Source organism: Aulonocara sp. 'chitande type north' Nkhata Bay, linkage group LG15, assembly GCF_057382095.1.
Source record: "Aulonocara sp. 'chitande type north' Nkhata Bay isolate Kocher_YH1m ecotype deep benthic linkage group LG15, A_spYH_male_GT1.1, whole genome shotgun sequence".
Taxonomy (NCBI): Eukaryota; Metazoa; Chordata; class Actinopteri; order Cichliformes; family Cichlidae; genus Aulonocara; species Aulonocara sp. 'chitande type north' Nkhata Bay.
In genome coordinates, this window is record NC_141358.1 from 15,783,922 (window position 1) to 15,809,819 (window position 25,898).

Sequence of the window (25,898 nt, forward strand, 5' to 3'; positions counted from 1 at the left end):
TTTAACTTCTAGATTTTCTTTTGTTCATGCAGGCATTCCAAGAAATAGTTTGTCAAGTCTTTATTTCTATAGCGCTGATGATCTTTTCTAAATTGTTAGAATCTTTCCTAAATATAGACCATTAAAGGTAAAAAATAGCCAACAAATGAACTTGTTTTTCCCCTTGAAGACTGAGCGTGTGCCTGTGGCTAACCAGCAGTGTGGGCTGCACTCTGGACTCACAGTAATATGTCTATTTATTCAAGACAACAAAGGCTCACTGTGAAAAATACCACTGGGTGGAGACTTGATGCACACAGCAAACATTGTAGTAATGTATCATTTCCAGTCCATATCGGAGTCTGATTGTAGAAGCGATGTGCCTCATGCTGTTGGCAGCAATTAAAAAAAAACCTTCCTGTGAATACATTTCACACTAATTACTAACTTAGATGTTTTACTTTTGTGAACAAGTTTTTCCCCCTTTTTTGGCAGTACTGCATCTGTTAACAGCTGGAGAGACATTATTTGCTTTAATCTTGCGCACAAAAGTAATGCGACTTCAAGTGAAGACAACATATATTATTGTAATCATAATGAACCTTTATGGATAACGCTGGGGAAAAACTATCAAACATTTTGGCAAAGCCCTCTGGGATCTGTCTGTGAAGGTTCTCAAGTCATCCAGGTCATCGTAGTTTAAGGATCTTGGAAAGAAAAGCGTCTGGACTTCTTTAAGTTGCTTGAAGACATTTTACTTCCCATAAGGCTTAAATCTGGGACTCTCCACCATTTGACCTTAGAACTGAAGAAGCTTCTCGGATGAGAGGTGCAACGTCTTCAAGCCGGACGCTTTTCTTTCCAAGCTCCTTAGACCCCTCTGGGGTCTGCAAAATTGTTGAAGTAAAAATGTACAAAAATGTACTGATGAGGGCTAAAACACATGCAACTGTCAATGTTGCACATTTGGTAAGAGAAAGTAAATCACTGACATTTTAGAAAAATCAATCTGTCTCTACTGGGATGTGCTTGAATCTGTCTTTTCACTAACATTGATTGGACGTCCTCCGTAAAAATATTTAATGAAGCACGGGAGACTTCTGAGGTTTGAAATAAATGCATTTGCACATCCACCGTCATGACTACGTACTCAAGGAAATAAGAGAATAAGTGTCGCACACAAACAACTAAAGGAAGCTGTTATTCTGACACCTAAACAAGTCTTCTTATCTGATCTAGCTTGTATGCTTTGTTGCTTGTTAAGATAATGCAGAAATATGAAAACAAAAAATGATGGCGAGAAAGCAGGTTTGAAGCCGGCAAATAGGTTAGTATTAATGCTCTGTTGATGGTCCCATCAAGAGATTCTGAACCTCGATAGAGATCCTTTTCACTCCCTAAAGTTTTAGATGTGTCAGAAGAATCGCCACCACTGAAATCACGCTTATGCAAATATTTATCTAAATTCACACTTGCCTTAATTCGACACGAGCGAGCCAATGTTGAATGGCTTTGGATGCAAAATGCTAATTACCCCTAAACGAAGCAGGAATAATGAACTCGTTAGCATGCTCAGCCTACTGGAATTCATTACACCACCCGACTCCTGATGGAGCAAAACCTGATCTGTTTTCATTCCCAACCGCTCCAAGCTATGTAGGCTGTTATGTGTCCAGCAGACACTTAAAACTACTTGTACACACAGAGCAAACCCAGAAGTATGAGTTCCGCTAATGAGAATGATTGCTCTCGTGTCTGCTTCCCACTGCCTCATGTGATTACACAGGACTTTTCACAGTAAAGCAGGATATGCACGCTCAGGTTAGAGTCATACAGCAGAACGCTTACTGTGGAAAAATGTGAGCAAATCAAAGTTAAACCAAGTTATATAACACATAGCATTAGTTAACGAACCGAGATTAATGAAGGATACTAACAACGTAACAATTAGACTGATTTAAAAAACGCATCGTTTTCTGGGACACAAGCTACTTGATAAGTTAAATAATTGTGAAACAGACAAGTGCTCTCTGGAGAGTGTAAGACTTTCCTAAAAAATGTTTCAAAAAATTCAATTTAAAACGCTTCTCCATGCGTGCATCATTACTGAGGCAGTTACACATTGGCTTTTACAAAGTTACAATTTCTGTTAAATTACAGCTGAGGAAAGCTCGAGACTTTTGATTATTACTCATTACTTTTGTCAATTTGTAATCTTCCACATATATTTCAGTGGTAATCTTCTGCTTCATATTAAATACGGTTGTTGGTAAGAATTGCAAAAACTCTATTCCACATGAGGAAGTTGTTTTCTTCCTCATATCGTTTCTATTGTTCAGAGGAAACTTGCTCTGGTTGCCTATAGATCCAATCTATTTGAGCAGACCAACAAAAAACAAGACATGCTTTCATTAATTATCGTTTAAAAAAGGTTCTTTTTCACAGCAATGGCATCACACTGATGTTTAAGCAGAATCTGACACTTTCAAATTAAACTAAAAATTGACTTATCTCTATAAAGCAACCCATTCACAAAACACCCCTAGCATACTTACTCACATACTAGCATAATTACTTTACACTCCTGTGCTTAGGTAGGTCAAGGACAGATCACAGAGAGGCAAACCCATTCAGCATTTGTCCTTTTTATCTACGGAAAATGCTTGCAGGCAATCTGGCTGTTTGTCCAGCGTTTGAGTCAATCACACCCCCAAACAGGCTTACAATCAATACACACATTGCTGATTACATTTCAGATGGGTATTTGGGAGGTAAACATTTGAATGACAGTACAAACACACGCGGTGCTGTGACAGACACTGCTCTGATCCTTGCCAAGTCTGTCACACTGCAGCAACTGTAGTTTCACGATCACATTCTGCCACAACGCAGCTATGCTAGCTATTTACGCAATATTGGCACCCTGTACCGCTGGCAATTTATGACCATAAACTAATTCCATTGTTGCCGTCCTTGTGACTCACTCTGGATACAAGCATTGGCTAAATGACTAACAGCTTTTGACTAGTATAATTCAGCACCTAGCAGTGAGGCAGCTTTATTAGAGTTGTAGGGTACCTGGTGACACCCAAAGAGCGTTTCAGGGCTAAAGCAGTTATTAGAAACAGCTGGGCAGCATATGGGTTAATGTAATGGTTTTGCATGTTGAGCAGAAGTGGCGTTAATCTCAGGCTATCAGAGAGTCATCGACAGAGCAGACCCGCCACTTCATCTCTCTCATGCTCAGTGTTCCTGGCCCTGCATCTCCTGCTCTCCTTTTTCCACTCCCCTCTAAGCACCCATCAATTGAGGCAGTGAAGCCATCAGTGCCTACGCTTACCCCGCCTGTCTCATTGCTTGGATGGTCATGTGTATGTGAGAGAGGTTTAGTCTTTGAGAGTGCTTGTGTGTGGAGACCTCTGATTGGACTCTACAGCAAAAGCTGGAACATTAATGAACACTGTCTGTCACAGCCGCAGTCCTCACCCATCACTCTGGATGGATCAGCATGGCCAGATCTAAATGGGCTCTCCTTTCCTTTTATTTTTCTCATTCCTATGACGTGCTGCGCTGGCTAGAGATCGCCAAGATCAGTGGGGGTATCAAATCCTGACACCCAGCAGCTTCTCTGCCCATCTCCCAGAAGTGTTTGTTACAGCTATCCTGGCAGCGCTTAAATCAAATCAAGAGACAGAAGTGACGTCTAATACTGCAGGAGGCTGTCAGATTTTGATAAATGAACTATATTACAGATATTGCAGTAATACTTTAAAATGGTCCACAAAATAAGTGGGCTTTACAAGATTTTTGCTTTATGCCTGCAAAGGAAAAAAAACATAAAATCAGCATTTAGTTGTACATCAATACCTTTAAATACCGAAGAATTCTAATTCTAAAATGAATAAAAACTGAAAATGCTGCATGAGAGACTGCTTCAGTTCATTGAGGTTTGTGGGCATTTGTTTATTCACAGGTTTCTTTAAGGTCCCACCACAGGTTGAGGTCTAGATTCGGACTTGGCCATTGCGACACTTCCATTGCAAGTCTTTTCTTTTTTAGCCATTCGGTTGCAGATGTGCTGCTGTGCTTGGGATCATTGTCATGTTGCATGATCTATTTTTAGCCTAGCTTTAGCTGTCAGACTGCTGGCCTTTGACAGACATTTGTATCTAGAATACTTTGGTGTACAGAGGAGTTGACGGTTGACTGTGGTGCCCAGATCCTGTGGCTACAAAAGACCAAATCATCACCCCTCCAACCACTGTGCATGACAGTTGGTAGAAAGTGTGTGTGTGTTTTTTTTTTTTTTTTTCTTAAGCTGTTCCTTATGGTCAAATATCTCCAAATATCTCAGATTCACCTGTCCAAAAGATACTGCTCCTAAACTTGTGGTTGGTTCAGATTTAACTTTATAAACCTAAGCTGTGTTGCCTTGTTATGTTTAGAAGAAAAAAAAACGAATTTCTCTTGGCAACCCCTCTAAACAAGTCATTCTTGTTCAGCTTCCTGAACCGTCATGAACTTTAACATGCTAACCGAAGCCTGAGATATAGCTGTTGAGGGTTTTCTTTTCTTTCTTTTTTTTAAAACTATCTGCACTGCACGGCCTGACCTTGGATTTCATTTTCTGGGACATCAGCTCTTGTGTTAACACACACCCGAATGCTTCATTTCATTAGCAGCACCTGGGTGCTACTTCCAATTAATCCATTAATTCCAATGGAAGTCAAAAAGGTGTACTTTTTCAGAAAACTGCAGAGTCCTGTGTAAACGTTCTTTTTCACATGACCAAGTGGTACAGCCAAAACACAACGTGGTATTTAAATAACAAAAACACATAAACAAAAGAGAAATGGAGTTTGCTTGAACACAAGGAGAATACTAGCCTTCATTAGCTCTGGCAACAGTTACTAAGATTCACACTGCTCAGTCAAACTTCATGCCACTCAGGTGTTGATTAGTGCCACTGAATTTTAATTTGAGAAATATTTTTAAGGGGATGGAAATGAATTTAACACATTTGCTACACATACTAGGTTTTAGTCAGTAATCCTAAATGCAACTTTTGTGTGGTTACAAGAAAGTGCCAAAGGCCATCTTTTGAACTGTAAAATCTAGTGTTTTATTCAGTAACGGCCCATCAAGTGATTTTCAGTGCTAGCAGTTTCTGCTGGTATCCCTTGTTTTCTGCATTTGCAAGATAACATCAGCAATTTAATACCGTGCAAGGAATAAAAAGGTTAGATTGCTGCATCCTCCGTAATTACTGAAACAATAACAATTTGAATGCTTTTGCTGACAAATAACTCCCAGCCAGTAGTAGAGGAGCAATCTCAACCAAGTTTTTATCCTTAAATTTATGAAATATCTAAAATAATGGCCTAATATTTAAGAGCCCTTAAATAAGTCAAATTACATTTTTTTGGTGCATTTTATGGTTTATTTTGCTCCATGCTTTATTACGTATTTCTGTTTTTTTAACTAAAAAGAAATTATCTGTTGCAGTATTATCTCACTGCAACAGATTTTAGGATGCAGATAAATTTGGTGGCACAGTCTACAAAAGGAAAGTATGTACCAGATCAAAACGCGTCTTGCAGAAGCCAAATCTGAACAATGACCTCATACTACAGGACCCTGCAGAACAGCAGGACATAGTTAAGAAGCACACAGCCACATGATGTCAACCTGCATAACATCTATCCACTTCACATTAGGGAGGAGCACTTATTATGAATGTGCAAGGTTACAGTACGAGGAGGAACTTGTCCCTACCCCCATGTTTTATTTAATGAGCCTGGGGTTGGCTTGATTTGATTTGCATGTGCTTATTACAGAATCACGCAGAAACATTGCTCATGCCCACACACTCCCCAATATAGTGACATTTTGATTCCATTTTTTGCTTGGCTTGCCTGTCAGTGTATGCGAGCAGAAGGACCGTGACTCAATTTTCCACTGAGGAGTCTGCCGCTGCTGCCATTTGTATGCACTTTCACATCAAGGGCGGAAGTTCTGCTGCTCAAAGTGCATGTGAGCATATGCGCGCGTGTGATCTGAGGTGTGTCGTTTGAAGCCGAGTGTGCGTGGAAGAGTTAGCTCTCTTGTGAGGGACAGCTCTGAAGAGAATAGTGCTGATGTGGTCCCTCTAACCGACAACAACCAAAGAATACCAAGTGAGGAGACGGCGGGATACGAACTACATGAAAAGGCCTAAAAATCTGCAGCCAGTTAGTGCAGGTCTTTGATAAAAGAAAAAGAAAGGGGGAGGAAAAAAAAAAAAAGGACGAAGACATAAAAATTCTCATGTCTCTTTCGTCTTTTAATCTGAAAATGACATGGATGCTCATACCATACTTGGCAATTAACAACCCCCGGGGCAGAAACGTGTCTCAATTTTGATGATGTCAGTGCTTTGCAGTGAGGGACAGGTCAGCGCCAGCGCCACGGACATCAGAAGCCTGTAGCTCTGCGGCGAGATGTCAGCCCAGCTAGAGCCATCGCCGTGTGATGAGGCCTGGACAGCCACGCACGGGGGCCAAATGTGACAAGGCAAGCAGAAACGGGGATGATTCAACCCTGCAGTAAGGACGGAGACAGGGAGGGAGAGCGAAATGCAAGGAGAGGGGGAGACGGTTGTGGGAGGATGGGTACACAGAGCACATGGCGAGGAAGACTAAAAGGGGATGAAAAAGAACAGGGGGAATGGGCGGCAGGAGAGATGATCATGATGGGGATTTTTTTAAAAAAATTGGGAGTTTATAATACACAGCACAAAAGAATTCACTTGGGGGGTGAAAGGAGGAATGTATTAACAGAACAGTGTTGAGTGAATGAAGCACGTTAATGAAAAGGGGTGCTGCTGAGCATGGAGAGCAAATGGGAATACATCTTTTGAATAGCTGAGGCTTGTAGCAATAATGAGAGAAAGGTGTGATGATGGGAACCAAATTAAAGGATTAACACGTGGCTTGAATCAAGGTTGATAAATGGAGACCAGGAACAAGTCAAACACATGGCAGTATGACCAGAAGTTCCCCCAATGATGCTAAATGACCCTCCGCCCCACTCCCACATGTACCCACTGGTAAAGTACACACTATCCAACCTGCTCGGGCATAGCTGTGGCATACTGTAAGATACAAACATGTGGTTCTCCTGCAGGACTCCCCCAGTGAATCTGAGCTGCTGTATGAATGTGAAACAGGGCATTGCAAAACAAGTGCGCACATCCTCTGCAGACTTTCACTGAATAATTTAATGATCTGTGTTTAAAAAAAAAAGAAGAAAGAAATAAAAAAATTCAAGTCAGTTTTTCCTGTTTTTGTGTTGCTGACATATCCAGCAAATTCAATCTTTGGACCATTTATAAAAGCTGTTTCATTTTCGCCTACAAGATAAATATAGTGAGTGCCTGGTGGGTCTTTCCCATGACTAAAGCTTCTGCACCAGGAACCTGCTAGTCATTCTTCCCATTTTTGCTGTACAAATTTACATGATTCTCTATCTCTGTTTGTTTTTTGTTTTTTTTACTTCCTTATTGCGAAAATGCAAATCTAGAATTTGACTGAAAAAAGGAAGAGTTAGCTTGAAATGCTGGTTGTTTACTACGCTTTTGTTTACAGAACACCAGGAAACAAGCAATTTTTAAAACTCTAAAGTTTTCGATTTGACCAGTCTAACTGCCAGATGCTGAATTGCATGATGGTCCTTATCCTGCCAGGTCCCTAGTGTGATGTCCAACTTTAGACAACGTCCCAGCTTGATTCTCCAGAGACTTTTCCCAGACTTCATGTGCTAAAAAGGCCAAAAAGACACCACACCTGTTTCAAGTAATTCAAGATGAGACTAAGTAATTATAACTATAAAAAATAAATAGAAAAGAGACTGACAAAATGACTGGTGAGGCATCAGTGGTGATAGGGATGCTACACCTGTCTGCTGTGATGATGAGATAGCTAAGAGCTAAAGCAAAGCCATTAATTTACTGGTCGATCTACGTTCCAACCCTCACCTATGACCACATTAGATTGTAGACCAGCAGAAATGAGCTTCTTCCAAAAGCTCTCCCTACGAGAAAGGAAGAAAAGCTCAATCAGGATAACGAAACATCAAGTTGAAGTTGAAGTGGTTTAGCCATCTGACCAGGAAACCTCCGGCTAAGTTACGCGTTTCTGGGCTTGCCCCACCACAAGGTTGTGTAATGACATAATGATGCTCTTGTATTGTCTTGTGTTTTGAATCCAGCACATCTCTCTACTTTACAGCAGTGTTTTCACCCAAACTGCTTAAGCAAAATAATGGAGAGTCATAACAAAGTTTATGTATCCTTCCTCATGTGGAAATATCTTTAATGGTAAGCAGCAGCAGCAATTTTTTTTTACTTTGGTGGAGGCTGCAGCCAACAGGGACTGCCAGTGGCTTTTGTGAGATGGGGTCAAAAACACCCTCTAGTGTGGGTCTAACTCTAGCAGATGGCGCAAGCCCCACCCACACCCACCCCATTTATTTATCTATTTGGTTTTCAGTTGGATTAAAATTAAACACACAAAGGAAATGGCCCTAAGTAAATAGTGGCCACAGTAATCAAAGTTATCAAATCAAAATGACATTATCCCTATCCACAGTCATTCGTTTACATATATAAACTTTAAAGGTTTTCTGGCTCGTGGCTTTCTCAGAATTAAGCTTTTCAACAGAAACAAAGTGTTTTGTAGCTTTGACCTTTTCAGTATATTTCACTTTGCAATTCACTTTGGAAGTAAGTGCCAGAAATCCCTAAACTGTAATTGCTACAAGATTGTGTGCAAAACATTTTTCTCTTCATTTGCAATTTTGTACTTTGCTAAAGGGAGCAGGGGCTGGAAGGACACGGGGAGTGTCATGTGAGCAGAAGGCGTGGAGCCGACTCCAATGGCCATCTGGAAAGTTGGTGGGAGCTCAGGATCTGACAGGGAGCGCAGACTGTCACCTCATATCCAGAGCTCATGCCAGTGTCTGCCTTCATGTGTGCGGAAAGAGAGAAAGAGACGGATCGAGTACAAGCAACGTTACAGTTATCAGGAGGCCATGATGAGTTTGTGTGACTCTACATATCTGTCAGCAACCCGTGTTTATATAACGGGCCGTGAGAAATAAAGGAAGCGCAGGGGGACAGATGGAGAGAAAATGAGATATTGTAAGTGTGTCAGAGCATATTGACAGGGGCATCCCTTAACAGAACTGCTGGTCCTTTGATATTAATCACATGACCTGAGCCTTTTGCATTCACATGCCACAGAAAATTATGAAGAGGCTGACAAATATGATGAAAGACATGAAATGAAAATATTAATGTAGCAGGAGACAGAAAAATCCACAGCGAGAAACAAACAAACCAAAAAAAAGCAAAAAGTTTTTAAACTCATGGCCACGGAATTAAATGAAATCAATGCTTTACGGAAAAAGGGAAGTGAACAGAAAACCAGCTACAATCCTTCACCACCTTTATTCTAGGGCAGTGGCCCCTCTCAGGCAGAGCCAACTGCCTCTAAAGCCAGTGGTAAACCTACTGTAAAATTAATTTCAGTGCTTTCTCAAAGACACAAAGAGACATTTTAAGGCTAGAGAAAGAAAACAAAGCTCCGTGGTGGCACTGGAGTTCAGTGTGGACGGGCAGGAAGACTGCCTGGAGCAAGTCCTTTGCAAACAAGTCTTCACTAAACGACTGCTGACTGTGTAATCCTGATGGGGCATCTCAGATTTACTCAAATTTCACATTAGCAGTTATTTATTAACTATTTGCATTTATCCTTTATTTGACTGACTTAGAAACATTAATTACACCTTCATTTAACTGGTTGTCTCTAAGGTTAAGATGCAGCTCTATAAAAAGAGGAGCTGTTATGCTTTTTCTTTCTTTATTTGTTTACAACTCTTGGCTTTATACGATGTGCATGAGCAGAGACTGAACGTACAGGAGCACCACCTACCCATTACTTAAATCTTCTGGTTGCAAAGGAAAGCCAATCAGCCTTAATGGGAGCAGGAAGGAAGCTGAAACAGCTTTGTCCAGGAAGTGGATTAACTGAGGGGCTGCACAAAGACCCTGCATGAGGTAAATAAGGATTACTTTTAAACCGCAAAGCTACTCTTACAGGGCCCAGGAATAAAGTTATGAACATAATAGGTCCCGTTTGCAGAGAGGCTTACAGCTCCAGCGTTTTCATCGTCTTTCCAGCATCCAGTAGTCAGCTTTTTCAAAGCGTATCATTTACGGCATTAGCTTGATAAAAGGGTATCCTCACCTTTTCAGCATCCCCTCATATAGTGATTCATTCCGCTGTTCTTTTACCCAACTGTGTTTTAACTGTGTGCCTGACTTGACCTGTTTCCATTAGTGTAGTAGAGCTGGAAAAAGATGTTCCTAAACAATGAAATATCTCATAGCTCCAGTTTAGAGCCTTTAGTTTATTTGTTCTTTTTTTATTTGGACAGACTTACATTCCAAAACTCAAAGATTTAAACTGAAAGCTTACAAAACTGTTATTTTAATTCTTATTCAGCTTAATCAGTTGACGATTTAAACCTCTCTTTTTCCAGTTTCCCAGAGTTATGTTGACCAATGCTTTAGACCGCACATGAACAAGCAATGCAAAGCTGCATGCTGTGAGTGTACACAAATTTGCCCGCTCTGCACTGGTCCCCTGCTTCTCCTTCTGGCAAGTTTGACTGATGCCATTACACCACTGCCTTAAGCCTGGTTAGAGCAGGTCTGACACAGTCTGGGTCTAGTGCTTCTTGCAGTGTAGCCACCATAGTAGGTCAATGCACAAACTAACACAATCATGGACGAAAAAAAAAACAAAAAACACACTAGTATGCATACAAAACATCCACACTGTGGCCCCCTTGGCTATATACGTCCTCTTTCTCTGCCTCCAATATAATATATGTTGTTTGTTTGCTGGATCTGTGCTAGCCAGCAGCATTACCCTGATGCAGCCAAGCGTAGACTGCACTGGACACACACTATGTCAACGGCAGTAAGCAAACAGAGCACTGCACTGCCAGAGATGTGGAGCAACAAATCTATACCTTTCACAGAATGGGAGGCTGCGGATGGAGGGGGGTGGGGGTAGAGGGTATCCAGCTACAGTATATGATAGAATTTGATAAACAGCAAGGGTCGGGAGGTAGGTCAGCACACCATTTAGTTATTCTGACAATTTTGATCCATTGTGCGCTGGGATGAAGCACTGGGTGTCGCCTGAGATGAGAAGGCTATAAAAAAAAAAAAAAAAAAAAAGTAAAAAGAAAGAGCTGGCAGGAAGTATAAAACAAACAGAGACAGTCTTTTACTGCAGGAGATGAGAGGAGATAAAGCACATCAGAGGGAGCGTTTGCTTTATCAGAATGCAAAAAGAAACCAGGAGGAGAAACACACTCCCTCTAGAGAGTTTGGAAGACGGAAAGGGCAACACGGAGGTGTAGAGCTGTGTTTAAAAAAGAAAATTAAAGAATAACACTTTTGACTTATTCTGAGATTTCAGCATTAGTAATGACAAGTGTGTGTGTGTGTGTGTGTGTGTGTGTATGTGTGGCTTATGTGGACTTTACTGTATGCAATAGTCTTCATCTCAGCGAGACTCAGTAGGGGGGAACTAAGGCCTTTTCTTTAATTAACAGTTCAATTATCAGGCAGCTAATGGCTTTGTAAATATAATGGGTTAATAACTCCGCAAGCACGATCAATCATCTGATTTTCACTTTTTGAAGCAAGAGAAAGTTCTAAATTTGGAATGCACATGTGCAGTAGTACATTTTGTGTGTGTGTGTGTGTGTGTGTGTGTGTGTGTGTGTGTGTGTGTGTGTGTGTGTCTCTGCTGTTATAATAATGAAGAAAGTGGAGCAGCAGTCATTCCTCAGATGGGTTTTCCATTTGAGTTTAGGAAAAACTGAGCTAGTATCAGCTCTGCAAAGTTACTGCCGGCAGCTCGTTGACTGTAGGTTAACAGTCTCAAATGAAGAAGAAAATCTATACAGTGTAATGGGCAAAATGATTGTGTATGGGGGAAATATTTTAAACAGTCTTTATATCCTAAAGGTAAGTTGAATCAATTTCACTTCACAGTAACTGAATGTACAGTGGCTTCATTCTGATGTATTTAAAAATGTGGTGTGTGTGTTTGTGGGCATGAGCCCAATGAGGCAGAAAGGGTGCCAGTAGCCTTTGAGGAAGGAGCATGTGTCCAGCATCCACCACTGTTGTTCTGGGTCACAGATGTCACCTCCTCCAGCAGCCTACCTCATACCACTCGCCCTCCCCCACTGCTCAGCTCTATGTTGCAGGTGAACACAACGAGCCAGGAGTGTTAATCATTATTTAGATTATTTAGGAAAAAAAATGGGTCAAAGAATGGTCGCAAAACTTCGTCAGATTTAATATGAGAAATGTTATGCAGAGCTACTGGCTATGTTATGTTGCCATGGTCTTGCCAAGTGAAAGTTAAACTGAATTAAACACTGTTGGCTCCTGGGTTTAAGAACCAGCTAATCAGAATGGGGGAAAGCTTGGCAAAGGGATAACACACTTAGATCGTTTCAGCCGCAGGAAACGTGTGAAACCAGCATCCCACAAAATAAAAAGGACAAAGAAGGGTGTGTGTGTGTGTGGCAAAAGCATATAGAGTCCTGCTAATCGTAAAAAGGAGCTTCCTTTTCATGGTGTGGTCATCTTTTTGAGAGGGCCTGAAATTATTTTTGCACGGCTCACCATTTGTTTGCTTGAGACGCTGAGAATGGTTTACCACAGGAATCCTCCATGGGGATTGTTGCGTGTACATCATTCTCTCCATCTCTCTCGCTCTCACTCATACGCACACATTAAATGTGTCCACCCACACATCGCTGACATTTCTTTTCGGAGTGTCTTTAAATTACCACGCGTATTAGTGAAGCACTGCAAAGACCTCTTTTTATTATTCTTCCTAATCTCGTGCGCTTACGAGGTCAGCGGCTGCCCCCGCTCCCCCATATGTCTTTCCTCTCCCCTTCACTCCTCTGCCTCTCTCCCAGCTCCCCTCTGCCAGCAGGCACAGACAAGTGGTTACACCCAATCTCCCATGGGAGCCCCTTCTGCAGTGCACCGGCAGATTAGGAAAGGACATCATAGCGTGCTCCTGTTACATGCCTGCCTCCTCTCCCTACACTTGCCACCAGCCGCCCACTTTCTCCCAGCTGTGACTCACTTCTCACAAATCCAGCCAGGCATTTCTGCATGCCATTTTGAATGTTATTTTAATGTTACATGGGTGTAATTTGAATTAGTTTGAATATTTTTTCACATTTGCAGGTTAGACTTTGGTGTCTGCTAGGTTACGACTTCCAACAAAGATTAAAACTGTCAGCGTGCTCGAGCAGGAATTGAAACAGCCATCGCCTCCAACAATTTTTGTAACATTCTGAAACAAACTGAGCATTTGAATAGCACGCTCCCTTCATGTAGACAGGCATTTTTTTCATTTAAAAAAAAAAACAAAAAAAAAAAAACACTCTGGTGAGGTATCCAAAGATTTTAAAAGTACAAAGAGTTTTAAATTTAGTCTCTGTACCAACTTTTTTCGCACCTCTGAAAGGTCTAAACACTTTTAAATTGTTGGCAGGGCAAATATTAACTAGTTCGTTTGAAGCATATTGAACCACGTGCTTTCACACACAATTTATTTCTGGAGCGAGCAGAAGGAGGTGCATTTTAAGAATAATTGGTTAAGGAAACAATCGGTAGATAAGAGTTTTGTTTTTTTTTTTTGAAAAATGGGTCAAAGGAAGACAGAGCATCAACTTGAGCAATGAGTTATTTGTGAGTGAGTTGGAGGTGCAGAGCAAGTGTAGGGGCAGGGCTGCCTGAAAGTTACAAGCATTGACACATCAGAAAAGAGATTAGGAAACTTTATTTAATGTGATATCAAATTGTATACAGTACTGTGCAAAAATCTTGCACTGGCCCTCATTTCTTAATACTTCTAATGAGGAGGATGACATGGGCCGTTTTTTCACTCATTTTCAATTCAGTCCATATACGTGACCATGTTCAAAAGAATGTTGCCCCCCCTTTTGTTCAGCCACTTAACACTAACTTAATAAACACTAAAGCACAGCAGCAAGGCGCCCAACTCAGGGGATAAAGATTAACTTAGCAAGAGAATTGATGATTTCTTTAGACACTTTGTTACTAGCAGTCTGTCGCAAAGAGCTGTTAGCTGAAAACTTGAAATGGTGTGCAGTGTACCCTTTACAAAATTTGAGGTAGCAGGACAAAAAGAAGAAGTAGCATGCCTACATCACGTAAACAGTATTTGAAAGTCATTTCTTTAAGAACTACACCTGACACAGCACCACAGAGATGCATCTGGGCCTTGCGTTGATTCACCGCTGAACCTCCTGAGAAAGGAGGGTGCAGGGTAGATTTAAAGAAACTATTCTACAACTGGAATGAAAATCTGCGTCAATTGAGGGATGAATGTAAATTTAAATTTTTTTGTTCCAGTTGTTATCAAGGGGGAGGAGGAGGAGGCCCCGGGGCAGACCCAGGACACGCTGGAGAGATTATATCTCTCGGCTGGCCTGGGAACGCCTTGGTATTCCCCCGGATAAGCTGGAGGAGGTGGCTGGGGAGAGGGAGGTCTGGGCCTCTTTGCTTAGGCTGCTGCCCCCGCGACCCGGCCTCGGATAAAGCGGATGAAGATGGATGGATGGAAGTTGTTATCAATATGTAGGGGAAGAGTCATGCGAAGCCTGGAAGAAAAAAGCTTGCCCAAGAATGTTTAGGCACCAATTCCATAGTAAAATATTAAAAAAATGACAGGAGGCTCAATATTTTTGCACGTACTGTAGCTATAAACTGCATTGTTTCATCCTTTATCTTATCTGAAAACATATCGATTTATCTTCAAAACCTAAGACCCAAGAACAGCATTAAATCCATTTTGGACAAACAATACTCTACAAGCTGCTTGGACAAAGCTAGCGGTTGTGTTTTCCTTTCTCTTGCTATAAATAGATAATCTTAATAACTCACATCCTAGGAGAGCAGGGCAGGATGAAGCCTAGTTAATGGACCCGAGTATTTGAATAGATGATGGAGATTCACATTTTTCCTCCCAACTTTGAAATGGTCAAAAATGATTAGGTAAAAATCATTTCTGTAAGAAACATCCAAAGGCGCTGAGAGAGTTCAAATAACTATGAGCGCAATGTGAGGGCCTATGATTCTAATCCCAGTTAAGACAAGCCTGGCAGGTGAGCCGACACAAAGGAGCTTGGTCCAGTGTTAGAGGAATTAAAGCAAAAGCCTCTTCTCTGTTGTTATGCTAATCCACAAGACAATGATTATCTGCAGGGCAACGTTGCCACGGTGATAAACATGGCTCAAGAGTGCCTCAATTAGGGCGCCAATTGCCAGAGGAGAGCAAAAAGTGAGTAAGGCGGATGATGCTGCCATGAAGGAACAAGAGACAGAGTGCATGAGGTCTTTTGTTATTTCAGTCGAGTGGATGGGTCAGCTTTCGATTGATGGGGTAGCTTACAGATGAACTTTGACCTTTACAGCTTGACCTTCGTCGGGCTTGTCCCTGTTCACGCTGTAAAGACCTGCTCGTTCACTAGGACAAGTAGTTCAAGAGGGGATATGTAAATCACCTCTCGAATCAAGGACACAACTATAGGGTAACACTATGACTCTCGAGTACACGCTCTGTGCAGTGCAAGTGGAGTGGCGAAAAATAAAAGGGCGTCCGGGGTTGCGGCTCTCTTCATTCATCCGCCGTTCGGGTGGCTGCAACTGTTTTCAGTTTTATTTAAACATCAAAAGTTGGAGGACAACCATAACACTTGATTCATCTATGAAAATCCTTCATTTACTCCACAAATCAAAGTGAGGAGGCAAAGCCCTTGCTAGGTGTTGAAAAGCTCCTCACTGAGTTGATGTGCCAACTTCAATTCTTTGCTGTTGTAACAAGATCAAAGTAAAGTTTAAAAAAAAGACAGAAAGAAAATCAGGCTGGGAGAGGCTGTTTTCTGTTTCTGGAGCAGCTCGTCACTCAGCTTTTTCACAGATGCATATTTGAAAATCTGGTCATGTGGTTGGCATCACACGAGTGTCTCCTCGATCCTCGTCAAAACTAGCTCTGGGCCACCGACGTAGACAAACAGAATGCATCCCCACTGCTTCAGAATACCTCCATCCTGTCTATTTGGTCTTGTGCTCCACTTTCCTGCCGTTTCTATGAGGAATGTTTCAAGTTTTGCCTTTTTTGATCCAGTCGGTCACTTGCTCTCTTTTGTCTTCTCTCCCCATCTGTCCTATACAGATCCAACTGCATAATAGGCCTTGGACTGCTGTGTCATCTCACTGAGTCCCCATTAGGGGCTCTTATATCTGACTGGCACGTTGTTATTACTCTCCCAGACCACAGCTAAAACTGAGAAATGGGTCTGCCAAGCAGGCCCTTTAAAGTCCACTGCACTGATAGCTCTGGCACTGAGGAGCAGTGGGGTTGTGGTGGGGATGGTACAGCGACAGCACATAAAGATGGGAAGAGTAGGAGGTGAGGCTATATGATGCAACACCTCTAGGGCAACATGACAAGAATGTCAGATGCAAATGGTCTCATGCTGGTTTACTAAGGGGCTTTGCCATAGGTGAATGCCAGTGCTGCCACTCTCACAAACACAGAGGAGAACTCAGTGGCATCAACGATCTTGCAGAGACAGCAAGATACAAAATTTAAAAGAAAAGTGCTGATGTGGGAAAGCAAAGGTGGCCTATGAACCTGACTCAGAGCTAAAGCACAGGTGCTGGATCTGGAGAATAGGTCCCGCAGGATTCACAGTCTTTCCCGGGTAAACAAACAGAGCAAGATGTTACAGCTGCAGTGTTTTTTTGTTGGGAGTTTTTTCTTTCTTTCTTTCTTTTTTTGAGAAATAACATCCTCCTCTCCAACAAGAACTAAAAAAATAAATAAATCAGAAATTAAAGCAAGTAGGAACCAAAGCTGGGACAAAGATACATGATGAGAGAGAAAATGAAAATGTTTGCTTTGTTCCTCTTTTCTTTCCGGCTATCAGAAATAAAATGAGCTTCCAACACACTTCTCCACATCAAAACCTTTAGTCTCAGGCTGGTTTCTTCCTCCAAGCAAACTGCTAATATATAGAAGTCTGGTTGATGTTACAGAAACACCAGAGAACACTTAACCTTGCACTGTAGCAGCCACTAGTTCAAGTTGTACCCGAGTAACAGAAAAGAAAGTGCGCTCTGCTGCAGCAGACTTCTACACTACGCTCAACAACAAATAACACAGGAAGATGTTTGTTCCTATAACATTATTTTGTGAAGCAACTGTGAAGACGTAACCTTACAGGAAAGATGTCAGTACATGCAAAAAAAAGACGCATGTAAACCCCTCAGACACTGCTTTGTACCAAAAGTACAGCTTGATTCATTTGTACAGTTGCGGTTACCGTTTGCAAAAGAACATCTTTTTCACTTCTCCAATTATATATTTTAAGAGTGATGTGGAACTGAGAAAAAGAAAAAAAATCAATTTGCTCCTATTTGATGGATGGACAACTTGATGTAAATGATGTCTTGGGAATAAACACACACACTCATTTTTTGTACTGCAACCCACAAACAACTGGCATCTGCACTATACTTGGACTGGAAATTCATCCTGACACTGCTCTAAGGCAAAGCCTGCAACATGAGCATTACAAATTAATTTTATAACTCAATCAATAAATGAAAGATTGGAAGTGAGACTTCTCTGGCACACAGTACTCCTTAATACCCAGAAATACCATTAACCAGCATGAGACTGGACATCAAGGAGGTCCCATGAGACACATTTCAACTATATACCAAAAGCAAAAGCTCCTGGAAATGTTTCAAGTTACATCTATTAAGCTAACTAATAAAACCTTGAATCCATTCTGCAAATGCATCGCAACTGCAGTATGCGTCAAACGCGCTGTTGTCCCCATTTTGCAGTGTTGCTCTCTTTTGTCTTTGGGCGAGCACGCTGCACAGGTATAATCATCGTGAGGAACACGCTGTAATCTCTTCTGAGAGACCCCAGTTTGCGGAATGAGCAAACATTTCTCTTTATCTGGAAAATTAACCCAAAAAAAACTTCTGTCCACCACAATCAATACTGAGTTGCTGTCTTTGAGGAACACCAGGACTGCAGTGCTTTAGGATAATTTGCTGACATCTTGCAGTCCTTCCAAAGATCAGATTTATGAGAGTAGCAGACAGACAAAATTAAAGAGAAAAAAAACGGACAGCACACCGATCTGGGCTGTGTTTGTTGATGTGATGTTATCTACCAGATACATAGTTGTGGAGGATGAGCAGACAGTGTTTGAATTCCAACAAATTCAATCTAGCTGTGTTTAAAATTTTAATAAAATTTGCACTTTGTACAAGTTTAAATCCAAGGAAACAACAATGCCGCTCGTTTGAACGTAAAAGCAGAAAGACGCTTCCAAGATGGGCTTTATACATAGAAACTGAACTAGGAGACGGCTGCTTATATCCACTTCAATTTGAATCTGTTAGACAGACCTTAATATATTAGGTTTAAGGACTTAATTGGTTAAAGTATGTTAATGATTACAGATGAACGCACCTTTTGCTGTTCTCTAGTTAAGATTCAAGTCCTTCTTTGTTTAAAAAAAGAAAAATGCCATCTGACTTTTGGCTGGTGTCTTCAATTAAATCCACTAAAGGAAAGCACTAAAAGAGAGCTTTGAGAAAACAACAAAAAAATATATTTTATAAGATGCTCTCACAGCACTGAAAACCATCAATATGTGATGAACAATGCATTCCAGGAGTTATTCTGTGATTTTTATAATTACTATTTTGTTGTGCCCACTTTCCTTCAGCTTTCCACATCTAATTCTACTTCAGTTAGCGATTTCCTATATTTCCCAGAGTGCTTTTCAACAACCCCCAGTAAAAAGGCTCGACAAGCTCAATGGAGCAAGCTGTTTTATTCAGCTTAGGGAAACAGACAGTTCATATTTAGGAGGGAAACAGAGTGGGCATATCTGAGCTTTTAGGATCTTTTTTGGTGTATCGGTTCGTCAGTATGGGATGACTATATCATCACTAGTTTGAAAAATACAGACTAACGATCGTAATATAGAAATGCCCCATCGTTTTAGCCTTTTCAATTTAACTTTAACATACCGAGTGCATACTTGGTGTACTGAATACTACCTAAAAATTACAATCAGCTCTAAACTAACCAATATTACTCAGAAAACACCAAATATCTTTTAACTGCATTGTATGCAGGTCTCTTGAAGCTGGTTAAAATAAATAAATAAATAAATAAATCTGTGAGTCATCATTTACGGTACAGAGAAAGTGCAATCTAATATTTTCTTTTTTACGGTGAATGCTTGGGTCCGCAATGCCTGAATGCAAATTTTGCTGTATATTCACAGTGTGACTGCTGTCTGATTGCTACCCTGCTGTCTTCCAGAGCGCCATGCTGTGCCAGGTGACAAGCCTCCTACAACGGAAATCCAATCAGGCCAATCCTCTACGATCCCACTCAATCCTCTCAGCCGCCGCCCTACACAGACAACCATCAGTAACACACGCAGCAAATGTCACACACACTCATAGTGAACTCTGTGACAAATATAGAGATGGACAGATTCACATTAACCACCTCTTGTGAACTTGGCACACACATTGGGGGGCTCGGTGCTAAACACGGCATCTCTTCAAGCTACAATGGCCACACAGTGTGGCTGACCCTGCATTCTGACCTCTCAATGGAGGTTACAGAGATGAATTTCTCCCTTAAGGATCAATAGTGCGACTGCAAAAATCCCCAAACACTCTCCCCTCCCCATCAAGGCAAATAAACCCTTCAGGAAGCAGAACTGGCAACAGTGACACAAATAGGCCCCCTGCCTGGGAGAACGATAATGCACGCCTTTCATCACAGTCCAGGTCCCACTTTCACAGGAGCCTGGGGTTGAACCCTCTCCGGACCTGCATAGAGGTCACATGCAGGCCATCCAATACTGGCTAGTACCATTGGATACCACTGGCTAAATGGAGGACATTCAGCAGTCCTTGTGTGCTGCTGGGAATTTTCGTTTGATGCTGAAAACAGAATAATATCCACAACCCCCGTGCACGCCTGTCACACAACCTTTTTACCCAAGTGTGGGAAATGCACCCATTCTGTCAGATGAGCTCATAGTCGTGTTCTTTTCTACCCTGTGTGTGTGTGTGCGCGTGTGTGTGTGTGTGTGTGTGTTGTGGAGGGCCTGTGCATTCTGTGTTCGAATGAATGCGAATTATTGTCACTGTGATCCTAATGTCCAGCATCTGGCTCTCTGACTCTGTTTTTTTAAAGCAGGGGTGAGGTGGGCAATCTGAGCATTTGTGCTTCAAGCTACACAGCTGCCCCAGTTACTGAGACTCTCTTCCCTCCTAATTTTCCATCCATACCCATCTGCCTCTTCTTTACTCCAAAATATCTGTCCCGTTCAGCCTTGGATGACACTAGTGACGACTTGTACTTTCTGGAATCTCCTGTGCTCAAAACATTCCTTAGAGTCTGTTAATTTTAGATCTTGTTTTAACTTAGACAGTGTAGGGTCCATAAAAACAACACAGCACAGTAAACTTGTCAGATGGCAAAGAATTTTTAGCATCTCTGAATCCCTCCAGCCTTCCATGCCTGTGCTGATCCTGGCCTGAGCTGTGGACTCAGAGGGGTTAACAAGGCTGTTTGATGGGCCATGGGCACTGAGCATCAGGGGTTTTGTGGGTAGATGGGTGGTTTCAGCTGTCTGTGTCCCACAGTGAATCCCTGAGCAACTTGTGATGAGCTAAAAATTCCCACTGTGTCTCATACCCATATGAATTCAGTTCCACAAGCAGAAAAGGCACCGCTTGCATTCTACTTGTCTTCGTGTGATGCTTACACAAAGATACAAAACTAGAATACATACATATATTACATAGAAAGACATAAATTAATGCAAAGGCATGTGGGAGAGTGTGCAGCAAGGGGGACTTAAGTGCCTCCTACTGAAAAGCAGAAGAAACAGGGGAAGGAGGAAATTTAAAAGCTGCAAGTGGATGGGTACATGCCTATTTATGGATGGCTCCAATGAGCCGAGAAGAAATGTCGTAAGACCCACTTCCCACCTCAGACTGCTGCAGCAATAACTCCCCAAGAAAAAGCAAAAGCAAGCCTACACAAGGGAGTGTGCACGCACAAGTACACATTCTCAGTGATGCGGGTGAACTGCAGGCTGGGCAGCCTCCCTGCAGGGCCAAACAGAGAGGGGGCAGCATACTCTTCTAGGGGGAGCCCTGGTCCGAATGTCTGACTGGTCACAACAAAAGTAACAGGAACAGGGTACACTCAGAGCTATCCCTCAACCCCAGTGCATGTTCTAACATCCTCCAACCCCACCCGAGATAGATGTAGCAAAGACATGTGATCCATCTCCACTCCCTACACAAATCAAATCTGATGGCACATGGCTATCGGCTCAAGCTCCTATTGCGCCTGTCTGACTGAATTCCTATTCCAAACTTCTTCTTCTATCCTGTCCTTAGATATTCAAGCGAGTAAAGATGGGAAGACAAACAACAAGACATTTAGACAGGCAGACAGCAGGGCAGGCCTTCCAGGGCCCTTTTTCTTCTTCTGCTGGCGGAGAATGCTATCAGCCTGGATCAGGCTAGCCTACTCAAGCTGAGCTTCAGCAACCTCACGGGCCAGCCCGCTTTTCACCATGGAAACCTGCCCTATACTCGCCTTGTGATTGGCTCATGCAATCACTAGACAGTCACTCTGTCTTACAATACGGATAATAATGGCCCTCCAGCAGGATGACAGCAGGAGAAGAGTGATGCAGAAAGGTCTTTTTCCTACCGATTTTGCCCTTTAGAAATGCTGCATTCTGCAGGTGCACAAAAAGTACAATACCTGAATGCTGCTCAGCTCGTTTCTTCTACAGATCCTAGCCAAACCCACAAAACACAGTCCCAACAAACTCATTAACATCTTAATATGTTAGTGATTATTTTCTCATCTCCATAAGGACGTTTTCAAATCCTAGAGGGCAAAAGAGAGATAAAACAAACCCCAAACAACCCCTCTAATATGAAAAATGCCAGCCAAATGCCAGCACTAGTCATACAGCAATTGCTCACTGAACCGCATTCATGAACCAGCTATCCTTTATCTCTTCTATCTTTACAGACCGAGCTCCTGATAATACGGCTCAAAAATGGGTATGTGTCCATGTTTCCATACATAATCATTTCCGCCTTTTTCTTCCCAAAAGCAGGGACAACAAAAGCAAAAGCGTCTTTTCAATGGCCTCTGCTCTATTTACAGTACATTGTCTGGAATTCGAATACCCAGCACAGAGATTAACAATACCAACAAATCAATGCTTGCGGATGAGCCTCTTTTGGTAACATTGTTACTGCATCTCTCTACAAGCACTGCCATGTCTTGCATAGCCTCTTCACTTCAGTTGTTCTTTGTGTTTATAGCATGAAGCCCCAAAACTGGGAGCATGTCTTCAAAATGTGCTGTTTGTTTCCTCCACAGCACAATTCAGCCTTCTCATCCGTCTGACATTTTTAGAGAGGGGAAAAAGAAAAAAAAAAGGATATATCTGGGACAACAGGGGGAGAAAGGGGATGTATACACAGCACCCCGAAGCCAACATCAAGCATTATACACACACAAACTGTACACTAAGCCAAAACACTGTGATGCTTGAAATTAGAATGGCTTTTCATGCAAACAGAGGCGCTTGCTGTGCAGGTGACAGGCTGGTGCTGCAGAAAGAATTGAAATGAAAAACAAATCCTATTTTAAATAAAAACACCACTTGGCAGGGACTCGCTGCGCTAAGCCAAACAGAGGAACGGTGCTCGCCACGTGACAAACGTGCACACGTTAAATACACCTATTAAATGAGTCGCCGCCCATTTTTGCTCATCGCCCCGCATCCAACCTCTTTGCCAGAGCAACAGTAATATGTTTAATGAAGTCATTAGTCAAAAAAAATGAAGACAGACAGCGGCATGAGGCACTGAAGGTGGAAGCGCAAAGGGCAGAGACAGAGGCAGGGAAACAAAAGGGGAATGGGGGGGGAATGGATCAGCTGAAGTGTACTTCTCTGGAAAGCACATTCTCCTGCATTATAGATGCAGTATCATGCGTGCCAGCAGCTACATAGCTGCAAATGTAATATGTGTCTATTCTAATAAACCCAACAAACAGAAGGAACACAATCAGGGGTGGCATTTTACAAAAAAAAAAGTTCAAACATGCCAAGTAAATTTTCAGGGTAACTGCATGTGAGCGTTATCACTACTGCTTGATCTAAGCGCTTCACCCAAATAAGACACCCGCGAATGAACTACTCTAATGAAATTATTAATACTTGGCTGGTATAAATGGGTCCACCCATGGCTATGCCCATTCATTCCTCAAATGGCAAAGCCCAGATCAAAGCAAATTGTTGCCAAAGCGTGAGTCACAGTTGCTTTTATGTAAAATAATTGCCCCCTGACAGTTTAAAGCAACTCAAATATAACCACGCGTCTATCTGAAGCAGCACAGTGGCTGCCACTGGAATCCAAGACCGAGCTCCCCTGCCGTGGCATAGACTGCTGTCCCAGCAATATATACAGCTGTTTACTTATTCATGAATGGATTAGGGCTACTAACTCAATCAATCTGCTTCCAGTTACCAAGGCTGACTTTATTAGATAACATTAATGATGAATTAGTTGTCCATAGGTGTTGCATTTCTCCCTTGTCAGCAAATATAATTCAAATGGGAGCACAAGGGATATGGGCAGCAAATGGATCAACACTCTGGGGATGATTGTGGCACTATACAACATTACAGACTAATAAATTATAGTCGGGCCATATGCCATTGAAGAAAGAAAAATCACTTGTGTGCTTCATGGAGATGAGATATGTCTTGTAATATCTGCTCCAGACATTAAGTGATATGAAATAATAAAGTCAAGCAAAAAAAAAGAAAAAAAGAAAGAGAGCCATCCTTTACAAATCGATTTTTATGAAAAAGAAATAAGATACCGCACTTATAATCTGTCTTATGGAACACAATTAAACAAGAGCCTTTCACTATGCTTCTTTCTGACATGCTTTGATTTTAGCTAGAGCTCTGACATCATCGCAGTATTACAGCCATTCATATACCAAGAGCTTTTGCTGCCTAAGTTGTACATTTATCACGAGCTATTTGGTGGTCCTCACATCACTATGAAGGAATACATCTTCTAATGGGTGCTCCTGCTGGGAGCTGAACCTCAGGCCTTACCAGCCCTGACGGTCCAGATTCTTATCAGTGGAACTACACCACACACAAAACACATGCTTCCTCCGTGCGTGTGGGCGATGCCGTGCACAGCATCGCCAGCTTTATCGGAACGTGCACGCGTGCGAGTGGAGATGGGGAGCAGAGCTCACCCCCTCTGACCTACCTGACGCGATGCAGCATGAACTTAACTGAGCAGTTTTTATTTCTCAAAAACCCCATATCAGAGGCCTCAGCAAACACTACCCATACCTCCAGATATCGAAAACAAACGCACGCCTGGCTCTGGTGATACAAAGCGATTCCAGATACTAGCAGTTGTGCACTGAGGCTTACACACAGGCAGTTGCTTTGTCTGGCCGCCACGCATAAATACAACACAGCAAAGGAAGGGAGGCAGACACTTGTCAAACACACACGCCGGTGTCATGTGTCTTTATTAACACGTTGTGTGCGCGAGACTGGAGGTCAAAAGCATTGCATCCTTATTTAACGACACATAGAAAAGCGGCTAGCATATAGGCTACACATTTCTAGCACTGTTGATGTCAAAAATTAACCCGCTGCACGTTCATTCAGGTGATTATTGGGTCTTAAAAGGCGCTTTCACACTAACTACCCGGGTCCTGACGCGGTCACACTGTAAACCAATTTGTTCCGAGCACTTGCTCTTCTCAACGCGAACGAGCGGTAAAAAAAAAACAAAACAAAAAAATAAACCGGGGGGGGGGGGTCGCAAGGCAGTTTGTGGGTATGTAAAGCAGCCAGGTGTCAACAAGAGAGACCCCCTGATGGAGAGTAAAAAGCGCGGATGTAACGGGACCTGAAATCGCTTCCTACCGTGACCGCTGTTTGATCTAACCAGCGACGCAGTCAACAGGCCGGGATGTAACGGGCTGAGCACTGCCTCTGCTGCTTCAACATTTCCGCCATGCGAGCAGCGTGATCCGCTACCTACCTTGACTTGATACGCCGGCTTCCAGAGGCACCCGACCCGAGCTGCGGAGGCTGGGTCCTGAAGCAGCAGACAGCCGAGACGTGTTGCTCCACAAAACTGAGTAGGACGGCTGCGGCGGAAACAGGAACTGAGGGGAGCTGGGGTCTGTGAATCCGGCAGTCGAGGCTGCTCTGTGGGGATCTGCTGAATGGCCGGTGTCAACAGAGATCGGAGAATGGGGAGGGGGATGAGACTCCACATCCGGTGAGATAATTTCAAAGTAAAGAATGCGCGCGCTTCAGGTGCAGTAGCTTAAAGTGGAGCTGGAGTTATATATACTTTAGGGTTGGAACTAAATATATTATTTATTCTTATTATGTATTTTTACTTAAAAATACAACAAATACATCATAAAACAAACATGTAAACAGATGCAAATTCATTGCACATTTCCAAACACCACAGTGTGTTCAACTGTGTTGTTTTAACCTGTGTTCAGTGTATTGTCTGGCCTGGCAAATAAAACAAAAGAAAAGTTATTTATTATTTCTGTTTTGGAAAGGACTAAGACATCTCAAAT

At 42.2% G+C, this 25,898-nt stretch overlaps 1 protein-coding gene across 1 annotated transcript in view; it reads right to left on the reverse strand.

The window, feature by feature from the left end:
- Nucleotides 1-25,544, reverse strand: part of fut8b (fucosyltransferase 8b (alpha (1,6) fucosyltransferase)) — a 91,255-nt gene extending 65,711 nt beyond the window's left edge. Inside the window, exon 1 of the mRNA XM_086264585.1 lies at nucleotides 25,340-25,544. The gene's annotated coding sequence lies outside the window, so the exon portion shown is untranslated. The remainder of the gene's footprint in view (nucleotides 1-25,339) is intronic.
- Nucleotides 25,545-25,898: the final 354 nt, after the last annotated feature.